Source organism: Schistocerca nitens, chromosome 3 (genome assembly GCF_023898315.1).
Source record: "Schistocerca nitens isolate TAMUIC-IGC-003100 chromosome 3, iqSchNite1.1, whole genome shotgun sequence".
Classification (NCBI taxonomy): Eukaryota; Metazoa; Arthropoda; class Insecta; order Orthoptera; family Acrididae; genus Schistocerca; species Schistocerca nitens.
This window is the reverse complement of record NC_064616.1, coordinates 890,305,379-890,323,922: the sequence shown is the minus strand read 5'-3', so window position 1 is coordinate 890,323,922 and position 18,544 is coordinate 890,305,379. Positions and strand designations below refer to the sequence as shown.

Genomic DNA, 18,544 nt, shown 5'->3' with positions numbered 1-18,544 from the left:
TCTAGATCACGCTGTCCGTCATGCTTTCCGTACGGCCGCGCTTTCCGCCTCGCTTACGTCATCGCTACCGCTGCTGGCCACGCGATCAAGCACGCCTAAAACACAAGCAAGAGGTACAACTGCGCCTGTAATATTTACTGCGTAAGCCCTCGTATACTCACATACCATAGCTTCTGATTTAATCTGATAACATACAGCAATCGATATTCTTCCAAGAGAAGTTGAAAGTAGTGAAATATTTTGTTTTCGGTGTTCTATAATTCCTACCTGAGGACATTGTGAACAATTTCAATATCCAAACCAGCACCATTAATGTTGCTAATACTGTGTGCAGTCACCGTGAAAACCAAAAATTCTTCACTCACGCGTGGGGTATATACAATGGGAATGATTTGTTGATGACAAATTTTTTTCCACTTTTGAAGAAGATCGATCTATAGCTCAGGAACAGCGTAGCAGATCTCTTCTTTAAAGGCACACGAATTTGTGTCGTACATCGGGCGTACATGGCTGTCGAGCGGCAGTAGATGGTTCAAATGGCTCTGAGCACTATGGGGCTTAACTTCGGAGGTCATCAGTCCCTAGAACTTAGAACTACTTAAACCTAACTAACCTAAGGACATCACACACATCCATGACCGAGGCAGGATTCGAACCTGCGACCGTGGCAGTCTCGCGGTTCCAAACTGACGCGCCTAGAACCGCTCGGCCACCACGGCCGGCTGCGGCAGTAGAACATTGAGACATGTAGACTACTAAACGCCGCCAATAGCGTCAATTCACATTTGTGAAATATATCAACCGAAGCAGGATTTTGAGCCTCTTTCTTCCTCATTGTTTTGTTTGTGACTGAAAAATATACAAGAAGTCTTACGAATGTTTACTTTTGTATTGCACAGTACCATGGTTCAAATGGCTCTGAGCACTATGGGACTTAGCATCTGAGGTCATCAGTCCCCTAGAACTTAGAACTACTTAAACCTAACTAACCTAAGGACATCACACACATCCATGCCCGAGGCAGGATTCGAACCTGCGACCGTGGCAGTCTCGCGGTTCCAGACTGAAGCGCCTAGAACCGCTCGGCCACCACGGCCGGCAGCACAGTACCATATTTTAGGAAAGAATACTTTTCCAGTAGGCTGTAGGAAGTGCGTCATTGCGATGATTTGGCTGGTTTTTATCTTAGTGATTGATTCCTAAATTACGCTGCGAGTAAGAGAGCTTTCTTCAACCCGAAGCCGGCCGCTGTGGCCGATCGGTTGTAGACGCTTCAGTCCGGAACCGCGCTGCTGCTACGGTCGCAGGTTCGAATCCTGCCTCGGGCATGGATGTGTGTGATGTCCTTAGGTTAGTTAGGTTTAAGTAGTTCTAAGTCAAGGGGGCTGATGACCTCAGATGTTAAGTCCCATAGTGCTTAGAGCCATTTGAACCAGTTTTCAACCCGAAGGTTTGCTTGAACATCCCGATACTTTACTAGATATGGTCCTATTGGATTTTGGCTTCCTCCAGCCTTTGAACTGACTTACCCAACCAAACAGAGGGACGTGTTGTTTAAGATGCACTCCGAATCACGCTGCAGTCTCGCATGTTTCACATGAACAAACTTTACAAGAAGTGGAAGAAGCAAAAAATCCTGAGACTGACTAAAGACGACTGAGGAACATTTTGATTTGTAGGCTGACACCAATGCACTTCGTCACCAAGTCACGACAACATAGCTTTACCGACAGAAAAAACGACGCTCGTTTCGCTGTTTATCAGCGGAAGTTGCGGCGTCTCCGTATGCAATACACGTAGCGTCCGAGTGATGCCAAGCTTCCCGCTTCTATACGTCAGTGACACCGACGGAGTTTACGTAATGAATGTGGACAGCAAGGAGTAAATTTCCTCTACTTACAAAAATACAAAAGACAAGTTTTAGTCTGTGATACACTGCCTGCCAAAATGTGAAACACCGAGGAGAGGTGGTCGGATATAAATATAACTTCGTACACACATACAGAATCGGTGGGTACGTAAATGATTAAAGTTGTAATTCTCTGCCACAGGTAGAACGGCCATCAGAGTACATTAGTGCTGTTACCAGATCTGGTAGAGTACATACGGTTCGTGAACAGCGTCATACTTTGAGTTATTATTGTGAAGGACACGGGGATCTCGCAAACTCATGTGAAGTAGCGTTATCAACACTTGACATAGTTTGAAAGGGGTCTCATTGTAGATTTACATTTGGCCGGCTGGCAGAATTTGCAATATCCAGATTTGTGGAGCATTCTGATTTTGGACTGCATGGGTCCCTAAAGGTAGCCATGCTCGTCGTCAGGGTTCCGGTCGACGATGTTTGGCGATCACACGGGAGGACCGTCGTATTGTGCACCAAGCACATCGTAATCCCTTCCCACGGACTCATTGCAACATTCTGCGATAGCCTACACCATTTATCGGGGACTAGGAGCAACCGGACTATGGAATTACCGTCCAATGCGTAAGCTGCCGTTAACACCACAACACAGACGGCTACTTGTGAGAAGTTGAACTTCTTAGCCAAGATCGCTTGTAAACAATCTTTATTATCGATTACCGGTTTCGGTAAGCGTGGTTTCCCTCTTCAGATCTGCGAATGCATTCATACAATGTGAAATTACTCAGAGATAAAATTACGTATAACAGCAGGTACTTGTATGCACATAAATGTGTTACAACATGCTACGATAAAAGGTCACCTATATGAGCTGTACTTGTATGAATATCAAGAACTCAGATGGCAACCCAGTTCTAAGCAAAGAAGGGAAGGCAGAAAGGTGGAAGGAGTATATAGAGGGTTTATACAAGGGCGATGTACTTGAGGACAATATTATGGAAATGGAAGAGGATGTAGATGAAGATGAAATGGGAGATAAGATACTGCGTGAAGAGTTTGACAGAGCACTGAAAGACCTGAGTCGAAACAAGACCCCGGGAGTAGACAACATTCCATTAGAACTACTGATGGCCTTGGGAGAGCCAGTCATGACAAAACTCTACCATCTGGTGAGCAAGATGTATGAGACAGGCGAAATACCCACAGACTTCAAGAAGAATATAATAATTCCAATCCCAAAGAAAGCAGGTGTTGACAGATGTGAAAATTACCGAACTATCAGTTTAATAAGTCACAGCTGCAAAATACTAACGCGAATTCTTTACAGACGAATGGAAAAACTGGTAGAAGCGGACCTCGGGGAAGATCAGTTTGGATTCCGTAGAAATGTTGGAACACGTGAGGCAATACTAACCTTACGACTTATCTTAGAAGAAAGATTAAGAAAAGGCAAACCTACGTTTCTAGCATTTGTAGACTTAGAGAAAGCTTTTGACAACGTTAACTGGAATACTCTCTTTCAAATTCTGAAGGTGGCAGGGGTAAAATACAAGGAGCGAAAGGCTATTTACAATTTGTACAGAAACCAGATGGCAGTTATAAGAGTCGAGGGACATGAAAAGGAAGCAGTGGTTGGGAAGGGAGTGAGACAGGGTTGTAGCCTCTCCCCAATGTTATTCAATCTGTATATTGAGCAAGCAGTAAAGGAAACAAAAGAAAAATTCGGAGTAGGTATTAAAATTCATGGAGAAGAAGTAAAAACTTTGAGGTTCGCCGATGACATTGTAATTCTGTCAGAGACAGCAAAGGACTTGGAAGAGCAGTTGAACGGAATTGACAGTGTCTTGAAAGGAGGATATAAGATCAACATCAACAAAAGCAAAACGAGGATAATGGAATGTAGTCAAATTAAATCGGGTGATGCTGAGGGGATTAGATTAGGAAATGAGACACTTAAAGTAGTAAAGGAGTTTTGCTATTTAGGGAGTAAAATAACTGATGATGGTCGAAGTAGAGAGGATATAAAATGTAGACTGGCAATGACAAGGAAATCGTTTCTGAAGAAGAGAAATTTGTTAACATCGAGTATAGATTGGGGTGTCAGGAAGTCGTTTCTGAAAGTATTTGTATGGAGTGTAGCCATGTATGGAAGTGAAACATGGACGATAACCAGTTTGGACAAGAAGAGAATAGAAGCTTTCGAAATGTGGTGCTACAGAAGAATGCTGAAGATAAGGTGGGTAGATCACGTAACTAATGAGGAGGTATTGAATAGGATTGGGGAGAAGAGAAGTTTGTGGCACAACTTGACTAGAAGAAGGGACCGGTTGGTAGGACATGTTCTGAGGCATCAAGGGATCACAAATTTAGCATTGGAGGGCAGCGTGGAGGGTAAAAATCGTAGAGTGAGACCAAGAGATGAATACACTAAGCAGATTCAGAAGAATGTGGGTTGCAGTAAGTACTGGGAGATGAAGAAGCTTGCACAGGATAGGGTAGCATGGAGAGCTGCATCAAACCAGTCTCAGGACTGAAGACCACAACAACAACATGAGCTGTACAAATACTCATTTTAAAACATTGCCAGGTATGTGGGGGAGAGATGAACGATGCATCCTCAAGTCAAGGTCAAAACCGCAATGTGCAAAGTAATTCGCCAAATGCTCGTGTCGTGTCCCACACCATACACTACTGTGTACTGCACTGCAGCCAGAGCACCGCTAGACTATCATGTTGTGGCCGGTAATTGTAGGAAAATTGACAACTGGCACCGACAGTGTCGCTAGTGTATCCACATACTTCTTACTTAGAGTTATTTATGCATTTCAGTTATCGCACAATTTCTGTTCCGTGTCGATAAAAGATTTGTAAACACTTTTTTTAGTTATTGTAACATAGTTATTAAACCAGAGGCTAAAAGTTATTATTATTACCTTCACTTGCAAACGTGCGTCTGTGTAGAAGCTGCTTTATAACTTGGTGCAATTTCCACAAACTGATATACAATAAATTGTTATATGACAACATTTTGTAATGTATAAAAGTCTGCAGACGTAATTGTACAATTATCAACATTATACATTTGTAAAAAATATGCAGAAGTAAAGTTACAAGGTGAGCTTCCACTGTATCATTTGGATAGCAAACTACCCTGCGGATGACAACCTAAGTAATGACCACGTGTGTAAATTATAAAATAATGACAATGATAGTGGATAACACAATTCACGTCGTAACAACAGTTTGATGATGTGACTGCCCACATCAGACTCACGATCTGTGGCTACATTGCGTCCCACGGCTCTACTACTTGAAAAATATAGACTCACCACGACGATGTTAATGGATATGCTAAAGTCAATGAGTTAACAAAACGTTAAACAAATACGAAATTAAAAAAAAAAACGTTAAGAGGTGAACAAATTAAAGTCACGAGTAATATGCTCGACACCCCCCACAAAATGCTCGTTTGCTATGTTCTGTTAAGAGTATCTCCCGTGGCGTTTTCATCTGTACCAACAAATGATGATAGGAATTGCGGGCAATGAAGATAAATACAGTTCACGGAGAGATAACAGAATATAGTAAACAAGCATTTAATGGGGGTATAATGCGTGTTACGCGTGAATTTAAGTTGTTCACCTCTTAGAGTTTTTTATGTTTATCACATTTGTTTAGTGTGTTGTTAACTAATTTACTTTAGCCTAGCCATTAATATCACCATGGTGAGTCTATGTTTATCCCTGGAATACAATGTAGCTACAGATCGTGACTCTGAAATGGGGTTCGCATCGTCTAACTGTTGTTATTACGTGTGTTAACTGTGTTATCCACTATCACTGTAACCAATTTACTATTTGCATACGTGGTAATTACTTAGGTTGTCATCCGCATTGTAAATTGCTATCCAAATGACACAGCGAAAGCCCATCTTGTAGCTTTACTTTTGCATGTTGTTTTTTATAATTTGGTAATGTTAATAATTTACCGTTATGTCTGCAGATTTTTATAAATTACAAAATATTGTCATATAGCAATTTATCGTATATGAGTTTATGGAAATTGCACCAAGTTGTAAAGAAGCTTTTATATAGGCGCGCTTTTGCAAGCGAACGTAATAATAATAATTTTTAGCTCCTGTTTTCATAGCTATTTTACAGAATTTTTTTAAAAAAGTGTCTAGGAATCTTTTATTGACGCGGAACAGGAATTGTGCGATAATTGAAATGCATAAATAACTTTAAGTAAGAAGTACGTGAATATACCAGCTTCACCTGTCGGTGCCAATTGCCAATTTTCCGACCAGTGCCGCTCATGCTACCAAGTTCTTTGTAAACTTGGCTCGATTTTGCAATCACTGACATAACATCACATACCATTTCAATATGTGAAGTTTCACTTCGTTTCATCCTCTCGTTCTGGAGGCTTGACATTATGTTTCAAGTGGTGTACTGTCTGCGCTCAGTCATTTTATGAACTTACGAATAGAATAAAAGACGGAATCAAAGGCAAAGATACTGTGATTAAACTGATATTTCTTCCACTACAAGTGCTACTAAACTTTGTATCAGTGTACGGAATCATTTTAGCTGCCAGCAAATAAGTACGGGGTGGAGCAAATACAAGTGGTCCGGACGAGTAGGTACTATTGGACGTCAATGTATGCATATAAGGACACCCCGTGACTCGCACACCAAGTGTAGGCCCGCCACGTGATCGACACCGGATCAGAGCGCAGTTTGGGCTGTGTCAGTGTGAGTGGAGCTGAGCAAAGGGGACGATGGTATTCACTGCGGTGCAACGGGTGTTCGTTGTGGAAAGTTACGTGACAACAAAGTCATGGAAACGACGTGGTTAGTTGTTTTCTGAGAAGTATAATGGTGTCAAACTGCCAACAAAGAGTCCCATGTAGTGCATAGTCCGAAAATGGCGTCAGACAGGATCTGTTTTGAACAAGTCAAAAAACATTCCGAACATGCCTGCACACGACCAAATGTGGCTACAGTTCACCGAAAAATACTTCAGAGCCCTACCAAATCAACATGACGCCTGTCGCAACAGACCGTGGTATCACGTCCATCATGCGGACGAATATTCCGACTGGACAGCACATGCATCCCTCCCGAGTGTCTGTTGTTCATGCATTAAGACCAGCGGGTGCTCCTCAGCACATTCAGTTTTGTGAGTGGCAGTTCAGTGGGATAACAATGAATTTCAAATGGTTCAAATGGCTCTGAGCACTATGGGACTTAACTTCTGAAGTCATCAGTCCCCTAGACTTGGAATTACTTAAACCTAACTAACCTAAGGACATCACTAACATCCATTCCCGAGGCAGGATTCGAACCTGCGACCGTAGCGGTCGCGCGGTTCCAGACTGTAGCGCCTAGAACCACTCGGCCACTCCGGCCGGCTAATGAATTTCTTGGATATGGTTCTATTCTGTATGTCTGATGAAGGCTGGTTTCATCTGACTGGTTATGTCAACTCACAGGATCGCAGGTTCTGGGTAGCGAAGAAACCGCGCCGGCCGAAGTGGCCGTGCGGTTAAAGGCGCTGCAGTTTGGAACCGCGAGACCGCTACGGTCGCAGGTTCGAATCCTGCCTCGGGCATGGATGTTTGTGATGTCCTTAGGTTAGTTAGGTTTAACTAGTTCTAAGTTCTAGGGGACTAATGACCTCAGCAGTTGAGTCCCATAGTGCTCAGAGCCATTTGAAGAATTCGCATAACTTCCACGAAACACCATTTCATGATCAGAAGGTTGAGGTTTGGTTCAAAAATGGTTCAAATGGTTCTGAGCACTATGGGACTTAACTTCTGAGGTCATCAGTCCCCTAGAACTTAGAACTACTTAAACCTAACTAACGTAAGGACATCACACACATCCATGCCCGAGGCAGGATTCGAACCTGCTACCGTAGCGGTCGCGCGGTTCTAGACTGTAGCGCCTAGAACCGCTCGGCCACTTCGGCAGGCTGAGGTTTGGTGTGCAGTATCTGCACACTGCATTACTGGTAGCATCTTCTTTCATCAGGCACTGACTTCGGTGCGTTAGATTGCAAACATTCTGAAACCAGCAACGGAGGGGGAAAAGACCTATAGTTACTTCCAACAGGATGGAGCAACTGTCCATCAGCCTGCTGAACCTTGGAGCACATTTACACAATCTTCACGCCTGACAGAGTTGTTATCAGAGGTCAGCCTGTCCGCGGCCCTAGCCGGCCACACAGGTCACCTGATCTGTCAGTGTGCGATTACTTTGTGCGTGGAGCCCTCAAGTCTAAGGTGTATCGCAACAACTCCCAGAGTCTTTAAGAACTGCTCCAGAACATTTCGGACGAGACTGCAGCAATTCCAGCACTCCAGCTTCGATCCGCCTTCAGCAATTTGCTGACCAGGGCCCAAAAGTGTCAAGAGATGGTCACTTTAGACGTCTGCTATAGTCCGGTTAGTACTGTATTTCCTTTCCTCCACTGTGTTTCTTTGTACCCTGGAACTCTGTTCTCCGGGCCACTTTTATTTGCCCCACCCTGTACTTCATGTCAATCTTTCAATAACTTGCGTAAACAACGAACAATAAACTGAAATCGTAGAATCACTTAATGAATTTGGGGCACTTGGACATGACTGGATGGATAAGACTAGAAATACCAAAAAATCTTTCTGGTGTGTCTAAAACGGCAGGCGTATAGCAGTGCGTGTTGCCAGTTTTGACTTACGGCAGAGAGATATGGGTTTTCAGCACGATAACTGTTCAAAACCTTGAGATCACTCAGCGAGTAATTGAGAAATGCGTGTTGAGAGTTACTAGGTGAAACAGTACAAAAAATTAATGAATTAGGAAACGGAGAGTGTAAGACATAATTATGATTGTAATACAGATTAAGTGGAGATGGAAGGGTCATGTAGCTGTGCGAATGTATGGTAGATAGATCAAAGACTTCCTTACAAGATTCCAATAAATAGTAGAAGATCGCGACGAGGACCTAATGGAAGGTACGATACGATACGATGCCGTATTTATGCGCCGACATCCCCTGTACGGGAATATATTATTGGATGTACGAGTACAGATTATAGACACATGGTTGACGACACATGTAAGTTTGACTCTGGCCGTGAGTTGTGCTCGAATGGAAAAATGGTCTCTCTGTAATAAAAAAACTGAGTGAACGAATCAACTAAGAACCTGAACGGGTGTCATGGAACGTCCGCCCCGAGCAAATACAACGAACAATGTAGAACGAAATGAGATCAACAAAAAAAAAAAAAAAATAAAAGGAAAAGGTAAGGCGACCGCTGGTGATAAGAGAAAACCCGGGTTCGAGTCCCAGTCTGGCACAAATTTTCACTGTCGTCATTCCTTTATACGAGGTGTGGCTAGAAAAAAACCGGACTAGTACTGGTGAAACAATAAAACGAATGCAATAAGGCTGAAAGTCGCGTGGCCTGTCACGTGACTCTCGCTCCGCCTACTGCTCGAGTTTCATCTGCCTCCTGCACTCAGTCTGCCCGTGGCGTCTGTTTTAAGTAGTTGACGTTTTGTCTGTGCGTCGGAAAATGTTGAGTGTACAGAAAGAACAGCGTGTTAACATCAAATTTTGTTTCAAACTAGGAAAATCTGCAAGTGAAACGTTTGTAATGTTACAACAAGTGTACGGCGATGATTGTTTATCGCGAACACAAGTGTTTGAGTGGTTTCAACGATTTAAAGATGGCCGCGAAGACACCAGTGATGACACTCGCACTGGCAGACCATTGTCAGCAAAAACTGATGCAAACATTGAAAAAATCGGTAAACTTGTTCGACAAGATCGCCGTTTAACAATCAGAGCAGTGTCTGAGTTAACAGGAGTTGACAAGGAAAGTGTTAGGCAGATTCTTCATGAAAGTTTCAACATGAACAAAGTGTGTTCAAAAATGGTTCCAAAGTGTCTCACAATTGAACAGAAGGAACGCCGAAGAATGATTTGTTCTGACATCCTGGAAAACATTGAAAGTGATCCCACCTTCTTACAAAATGTTATTACTTGCGATGAATCGTGGTTTTTTTACCTACGATCCCGAAACTAAACGCCAATCGATGCATTGGAAAACTCCTGGTTCTCCACGACAAAAAAAAAGCACGAATGTCAAAATCGAAATTCAAGGCAATGATGATTGTTTTTTTTTTTTGACATCAAAGGGATTGTGCACATTGATTGGGTACCAGAGGGACAAACAGTGAATCAGCATTACTACATTAGCGTCCTGGCTACCCTACGTGAGCGAGTACGGAGAAAACGGAACGATTTGTGGAGAAAAGAGTCATGGATCCTTCACCAAGACAATGCCCCAGCTCACAGTGCGTTGTCAGTGAAGACGTTTTTGGCAAAACACAACATTCCCATCTTAGATCATCCACCCTACTCACCTGATTTGGCCCCCTGTGACTTTTTTCTTTTCCCTAAAGTCAAGTCAGCTTTGAAAGGAACTAGATTTGAGACTGTTGAAGCAGTAAAAGAAAAAGCGACGGAAGTAATGTATGGACTTACCGAAAATGATCTGCAGCATTGCTATGAACAGTGGAAAATTCGTATGGAGCGGTGTAGAGACCGAGGAGGAGAGTACATTGAAGGAGATAACATGAAATTGTAAATAATTGTAAATAAATGTTTTTCCAGCATCAGTCCGGTTTTTTTCTAGCCGCACCTCGTACAGCTAATGGTTGTCCATAATGTCTAATGGAAGATAGTTATATCACATTAGAAAATATGCAGGAGCATCAGGGATTCGTATGGCTCAGGATCACAATGCATGGAAAAGTGTGGAGGAGGCCTATCCAGCAGAGCATATGATGAGGAAAATAGCACTGAAATAATTGTTAGAGGCGTAATTGTCAGTAATACGTTCCCATCTCTCAGTATCTTTTTACTTAATTAATAAATAGCTCAATACTGAAGTGGTAGCTCATGCTACAGCTAACAAACGCGCATGTAAACTAGTAGCCAACGTGAAGAGCGAAGCAGGGTCGCGTCATAGAAGTCACGAGCGTTTCAAGCTTACTTCGTCCTGTTGTGAACGCCCTGTGACTGCGACATTTGACGCGCCTGTGAATGGCTCTACTGAGTTCAGTAGGCCCAGATAAACAGAATACAATACATTATATATTGCCACGTTTAGTTTAGTCAGAGCATAGGGACGTGGTCTAGGATAATTCTTTCTTTCTTTCTTTTGCTGGTGCCTTATCTCGCAGTTTCGCAGGGTCGGCACGGTTAGGAACGGATTTGGCAAGGTTAGTGAGAAGGGGTGGCCGGATGCCCTTCCTGCCGTCACCCCGTACCCCCCGGGACAATTAGTGTACCCCAGCTGTCTGCATCTAGTGTAATCCATGGAATAGTGCGAACGTAATCAGATGTCTGCGAGTCGTGTAACTGAGGCGAAACGTGGGGACCATCTCAGTATTCACCAAGCTGGATATGGAAAACTGCCTAAAAACCACATCCAGGCTGGCCGACAAACCGGCGGACGTCGGTAATCCGCTGGGCGAATTCGATCCGGGGCCGGTGCGCCTAACCGAGTCCAGGAAGCACCTCATTAGCGCTCTCGGTTAACTTGGCGGGTGGGGACGTGGTCTAGGATATTGATACGTAATATATTGCAGAGGGGATAAAATGAAACTGGCACGGGAAAAAAAATGTTATGCCCCCTAAGACAGGCAACACAATTCACGTCATCCACACATTAAATATTTTCTGGGCCAGTTCTATTTTGCCCAGCCTGTATAAAATAAAATTTAAATAACATGAGAGTGTTAATTTTTAGCAGTCACAGCTTGATTATAGTTAGATCTCTGTAGGGATAAAAGAAATACTACCACTTCCGTAAGTCCCTTACGCCCATTAGCATCTACATCTACAAACCTTTTATATGCATTCGTATCCGGGGAATTTTAAAATTTTGTAAAACAAATTAAACCAGTTATGTACGCTGGAGCTTCGACGGTAGTCTTGCGCCTCGTCTTAAGTTTCATCTGCTGAAGTCTGATCTCGCAATTTAACTTCCATACATTAAGGACTTGAAGGCCGATCACAACCACATTCAAATACTACATAGTTTGTCTTATTCTTGATACGTTCCGCGAGTTACAGCTTTTTGTAGTAACTGCTGAGACGAATTTTGTGCAGCCATCTGCAGACCATTTCGCCACCACTGAGGAAACAAATGATGTCGTATAACAAGCTACAGTCACATATTGCATACTTTTAGATGTTAAGTCATATAGTTCGTTTCTTAAATGTTGTTTAATTCAACATAAAGTTAAATTACATCAAGGTGGTACAGTGTATTAATACACTGCCTGACAAAAAGGTGAAGCACCCAGAAAGTGAGGAGGCAACGAAATGAGACTTCAGGGGTTGAAGGAGTATGTGATGTCATTCCAGTGATAACAAAATCGAGTCAGATTTACAAAGTGCGTGCCAGTACGAGCCCCCTTATCAGTCTGACATTGCACCCCCTCTGACCAGGATCCATGCATTAATTCGACTGGGAAGAGTATCACAAACCCGATGTATCCTCTCATGAGGCAAGCTGGCCCACAACAGTTGTAACTGGTCTTTGTTATCCTGGATACTGGCATGGGGACACAGTTGATGTCCCAACTAGTCCCACACATCTTCTATGGGAGACAGATCTGGGGATCGTACTGCCCACAGATGTACTTCTGCAACGCGCGACAGCTCATAGAGACACTTGTGATTTGTGAACGAAAATGTCCTATAGAAAACTAGCACTACGATTCTATCCCATGAGAAGTAACAAATGAGGACGCAAGATGTACGTGACGTACCATTGTGATGTCAGAGCTTCCTCAGTCAGTAGCGAGACGTGATCGAAAGTATTAGCCAGTGGCTCCCAGCACCATGCCAGGTGTACCACCGGTGTGCCACCAGTAACATTGGAAGAATGGCCACCAATATCGCCGACGCTAGTCATCCAGGGTAGTGCAGAGCCGCGATTCGTCGCCGAACACAATGTGACACCATTCACCAGTAGTCCATGCTTCCTAGTCACCCCACCACGCCGAATGCAGCTGTTTGTGTTGTTGTGTTAAAGGCAATGTACACTAGTTCGATTGTCCCTAGTCTCCGACCAATGGTGTAGGGTGACAGAGAATGTTGCAGATAGTCCGTTAGTTGTTCTCGTATAGTAGGCGCAGATATGAAGGGGTTACGATGTGCTTGGTGCACAATACGACGATCCTTCCTTGTGATAGCCAAACGTGGTCGACCGGAACCTTGACAACAAATATGTCTGACCTCATGTTCCCATACAGGCTAACATTGGGCCACTGTCACATCCGAATGCCCCATAAATCTGGATATTGCACGATTCAACTAGCCGACCAATTGGAGACCCATATTGAGACTATCTACAAACTCTGTCAGGTGTTGATAACCGTGTCTCACACGAGTAAATGGCATCTACATATTCCTCATAGTGATCATTCAAGATCTGACGCTGTTCACACCCCTTATACACTGAAGAGCCAAGGAAACTAGTACACCTGCCTAATATCGTGTAGGGCCCCCGCGAGCACGCAAAAGTGCCGCAACACGGCATGGCATGGACTCGACTAATGTCTGAAGTAGTGCTGGATGGAAATGACATCATGAATCCTGCAGGGCTGTCCATAAATCCGTAAGAGTACGAGGAGGTAGAAACCTCTTCTGAACAGCACGTTGCAAGGCATCCCAGATATGCTCAGTTATCTTCATGTCTGGGGAGTTTGATGGCCAGCGGAAGTATTTAAACTCAGAAGAATGTTCCTGGAGCCAGTCTGTAGCAATTCTGGATGTGTGGGGTGTCGCATTGTCCTGCAGGAAAGCCAAAGTCCGTCGGAATGCACAATGGACATGAATGGATACAGGTAATCAGACAGGATGTGTATGTACATGTCGCCTGTCAGAGTCGTATCTCGACGTGTCAGGTGTCCCATAACACTCCAACTGCTCACGCCCCCGCACCATTACAGAGCCTCCACCAGCTTGAACAGTCCCCTGCTGACATGCAGGGTCCATGGATTCATGAGGTTGTCTCCATACCCGTACACGTCCATCCGCTCGATACGGTTAGAAACAAAACAGGTCCGACCAGGCAACATGTTTCCAGTCATCAGCAGTCCAGTGTCGGTGTTGACGGGCCGAGGCGAGACGTAAAGCTTTGTGTTGTACAGCCATCAAGGGTACACGAGCGGGCCTTCGGCTCCGAAAGCCCATATAGATGATGTTTCCTTGAATGGTTCGCAGTCTGACACTTGTTGATGACCCAGCATTGAAATCTGCAGCAATTTGCGGAAGGGTTGCAGTTCTGTCACGTTGAACGATTCCCTACAGTCGTCGTTGGTCCCGTTCTTGCAGGCTCTTTTTCTGTCGCAGCGATGTCGGAGATTCGATGTTTTACCGGATTCCTGATACTCACGGTACACTCGTGAAGAGGTCGTACGGGAAAATCCCCACTCCATTTCTACCTTGGAGATGCTGTGCCGCCGGCCGCGGTGGTCTCGCGGTTCTAGGCGCGCAGTCCGGAACCGTGCGACTGCTACGGTCGCAGGTTCGAATCCTGCCTCGGGCATGGATGTGTGTGATGTCCTTAGGTTAGTTAGGTTTAAGTAGTTCTAAGTTCTAGGGGACTGATGACCACAGCAGTTGAGTCCCATAGTGCTCAGAGCCATTTTTGATGCTGTGCCCCATCGTTCGTGGGCCGACTATAGCACCACGTTCAAACTCACTTAAATCTTTATAACCTGCCATTGTAGCAGCAGTAACTGATTTAGCAACTGCACCAGACACTTGTCTTATACAGGCGTTGCCGACCGCAGCGCCGTATTCTGCCTGTTTACATATCTCTGTATTTGAATACGCATACCTACACGAGTTTCTTTGACGCTTCAGTGTATGTCCCAACAGGCCTGGAAACAGCGCTAACCACGAACAACACTTATGTACTCTGGTGGACGCTCCACTTGTCATAGAGAATTGTAGGTCTGATCATTTTCATGGCCGCCTATCGTGCGTACGTGTACGATATTTATAGCCGACCATCTCTTCTAGGTGCCACATTTTTTATCACACAGTTTATTTAAGATGATAACAAAATGAGAAGGTGATCAGTTGTTCGAGATACAGAAGAAGACATACTCTGCAAGATTCAGTTAGTATTAATCTTCGTCAAGATTCAGTTAGTATTAATCTTCGTGTGTCTTCTGTGCAAGTTCGTAGGTAACGCGAAAATTACCCAACATTTTTCGAGAAATATGTAATCTACAGGATGTTCTGAAACTACTGGTTGAAATTAATACAGGAGATAGAGAATATCAAAAACAAATATATTTCGATAAGCAACATACGGTCTCTGAAATTAGCTTGTAATTAAAATTAGTTACTGGTCCAGAAGTAACCTGTTGCGTCGGTATCGCTGACTGGGTATGTGTACTGACATTCAAAAATGGTTCAAATGGCTCTGAACACTATAGGACTTAACATCTGTGGTCATCAGTCCCCTAGAACTTAGAACTACTTAAACCTAACTAACCTAAGGACGTCACACACATCCGTGCCCGAGGCAGGATTCGAACCCGTCGCGCGGTTCCGGACTGAGCGCCTAGAACCGCTAGACCACCGCGGCCGGCGTACTGACATTCAAAACTGCTCTGTGTACGGATGGTTGGCTCTGAGGTCTGCTTGGAAACACACCGAATCATTCGCAAGTATAACCGCCTTGTGACAACGGTGAGTTCCTTGTAAACAAACGGTTTCAGTCTCAATCATTACCGCCTTGTGAGAACAACAGTGAACTTCGAGGGGTTTACATACGCTGAAATGGCTGACATGCATCTGGTATACGGGTCTGTGAATGGAAATGGACTAGCTGCAGTGAGAGAGTATAGATAACACTTTCCGCAACAGCAAATATGTCTGCATCGACTGCACTGGCACTTTTCATGCAAGTACGCCTGATACAGGTCCGAATGGAACAGTGGGAACACCTGAAATGGAAGACGAGATCGCCGGCCGCTGTAGCCGAGCGGTTCTAGGCGCTTCTTTCTGGAACCGCGCTGCTGCTACGGTCGCAGGTTCGAATCCTGCCTCGGGCATGGGTGTGTGTGATGTGCTTAGGTTAGTTAGGTTTAAGTAGTTGTAAGTCTAGGGGGCTGATGACCTCAGATGTTAAGTCCCATAGCGCTTAGAGTCATTTTGAAGACGAGATTCTGTGACATGTTGAAAACACGCCATCTACAATTACACGATGTATTGCACACATCCTTGGCGTCAGACGTAGCCTTATGTGGAATGTGTTACACGACCAGCTGCTTTATCCTTCCCATCGTCAGCGCATGGCAGTACTAACACCAGAAGATTTTCCACAAAGCCTGAAGCTATGATAATGGTTTTTACAACAGATTGCCCTGCACCTCTTATTTCCGGCCGGAGTCGTTTACACCGGAGAGTCATTGATTACTCGTGAAGATTGTTTCAGTATCCACAATTCGCATGTTTGAGAACATGGGACATGAGGTACTCGACCTCGTCCTCATCGACAGCGATTCGGTATTAATGTGTGGGTCGACATTCTCAGTGATAGGCCGATTGGATCATACATTCTTCTATTCCCCCACAACGGACACAGAGACTGCATTTTCGAGGAACATGTGTTGCCAGAATTGCTGGAAGATGTACCTATAAATGTTAGACAAAGGATGTACTTACAGCACGATAGAGAAATGTGAAATTTGGTCAGCTGGCAGAATTTTGCAATATCCAGATTTGTGGAGCATTCAGATGTGACGGTGATCCGATGTTGGACTGCATGGGTCCGTAAAGGTAGCCTTGCTCGTCGTCAGAGTTCCGGTCTACAACGTTTGTCGTATTGTGCACCAAGCACGTCGTAACTCCTTCTCATGGACTCCTAGCAATATTCTGTGATAGCCTGCACCATTTATCGGGGACTAGGAGCAACCGGACTATGGAATTACCGTCCAATGCGTAAGCTGCTGCTAACACTGCAACACAGACGACTACTTGCGAGAAGTTGAACTTCTTAGCCAAGATCGCTTGTAAACAAACTTTATTATCAAAAAATGCTCAAATGTGTGTGAAATTTTATGGGACTTCAGTTCTAAGGTCATCAGTCCCTAAGCTTACTCACTACTTAACCTGAATTATCCTATGGACAAACACACACACCCATGCCCGAGGGAGTACTCGAACCTCCGCCGGGATCAGCCGCACAGTCCACGACTGCAGCGCCTGAGACCACTCGGCTAATCCCGCGCGGCCAGCACGATAGAGCGCCAGTTCATTTCAGCATTGCTGTGAGAAATCATCTGACAGCCACCTTCGGGAATCGATGGATCGGCCAAGGTGGCCCTGTGGCCTAGCCACCCAAGTCAATGGCCCGACGATGTACTGCGTACATACAGGCAAATGGTCGCGAATTCGAGCAGTTCCTGTGAATGCCACTACTATGACTAGCATGCTAATTTACCTTGGGGTACATCGTCCTTAGTTTGAGAAACTACCGTGAGGGAGTACATGTACCATAAATGTATTTGTTTTGATGTTGTCTACCTCCTGTATTGACTTGAACGAATAGTTTCGGAACATCCTATATAAGTTTCACGAGGGAATGTGTGAGACAAACGTTTCAGAAATTGTTTACTTTTACTGCTATTTTGTCTAAAACTGACATGGTGAGACCGTGGCTGTGTACAATAAATGTAGGTTAATTCTTACAAAGAAGAAAACAGCAACCAGCCACTATTAATACTGCTATTTATTTAGGTAAATAGCGCCGTTACCGGCTTCGAACTGGCAAGTTCATCATCAGACGGCTGTTCACGTGATTTTCAAGATACGCTTTACATTATCGTCCGTTTCCGATTTTTATTATTCCACTGTGGCGAAATATTTTTGGTGTGTTGTTGCCCTACGGTAGAAAACAGTGTTAGAAGCGCACTGTGTGAAAGTAACTAACCTCCAAACGATGAAATACAGCGTAAATAAATATGTGAGGTTAAGTGGTTATGGTACTTACGTCGAAAATTCCGCGCGGTTTTGTTGCGAAGTTGCAGGATTGTATTTTTCGAATATTCCAAAATATATCCAGTACTTATGCAATTTGTTTTCTACCGTAGGGCAACAACACACCAAAAATACTTCGCCACAGTGGAATAATAAAAATCGGAAACGGACGATAATGTAAAGTGTATCTTGAAAATCATGTGAACAGCTGTCTGATGATGAACTTGCCAGTTCGAAACCGGTAACGGCGCTATTTACCTAAATAAATAGCAGTATTAATAGTGGCTGGTTTCTGTTTTCTTCTTTGTGAGAATTAACCTACATTTGTTACCTTTAATTTAAATTTGAGTTTCCAATAAGTGAAGTGGCCTTTGTGTTATAAGAGTCGAACCTGAGACCCCAACTTGCAGAACTGGTGCACTAAGACCCAAGCTACCCGCCACTTCAAATATGCATGACGTTTATTGTTGATCACAACTTTGTGAAATTAATACAAAACTACTACACTGTGAAACCAAGTTAAATAGCTTTTCTCTTACAGCAGTTAAATTATTAATCCGTTATTTATATTCCCCCCAAATAGGGGCTAGGCTGGAAGCGGACTTGTTATCGCTC

General features: G+C 44.0%; 1 protein-coding gene across 5 annotated transcripts in view; it reads right to left on the bottom strand.

Annotated features, from left to right (window-relative positions):
* The window catches only part of LOC126248944 (organic cation transporter protein), a 308,493-nt gene that overhangs the window by 274,274 nt on the left and 15,675 nt on the right, over positions 1-18,544 (bottom strand). Inside the window, exon 1 of one of the 5 annotated variants that reach the window (XM_049950468.1) lies at positions 1,530-1,673. The exons of the other annotated variants lie outside the window; for them this stretch is intronic. The gene's annotated coding sequence lies outside the window, so the exon portion shown is untranslated. Of the gene's footprint in view, positions 1-1,529; positions 1,674-18,544 lie in introns of those variants that run through there. 5 annotated transcript variants of the gene reach the window in all.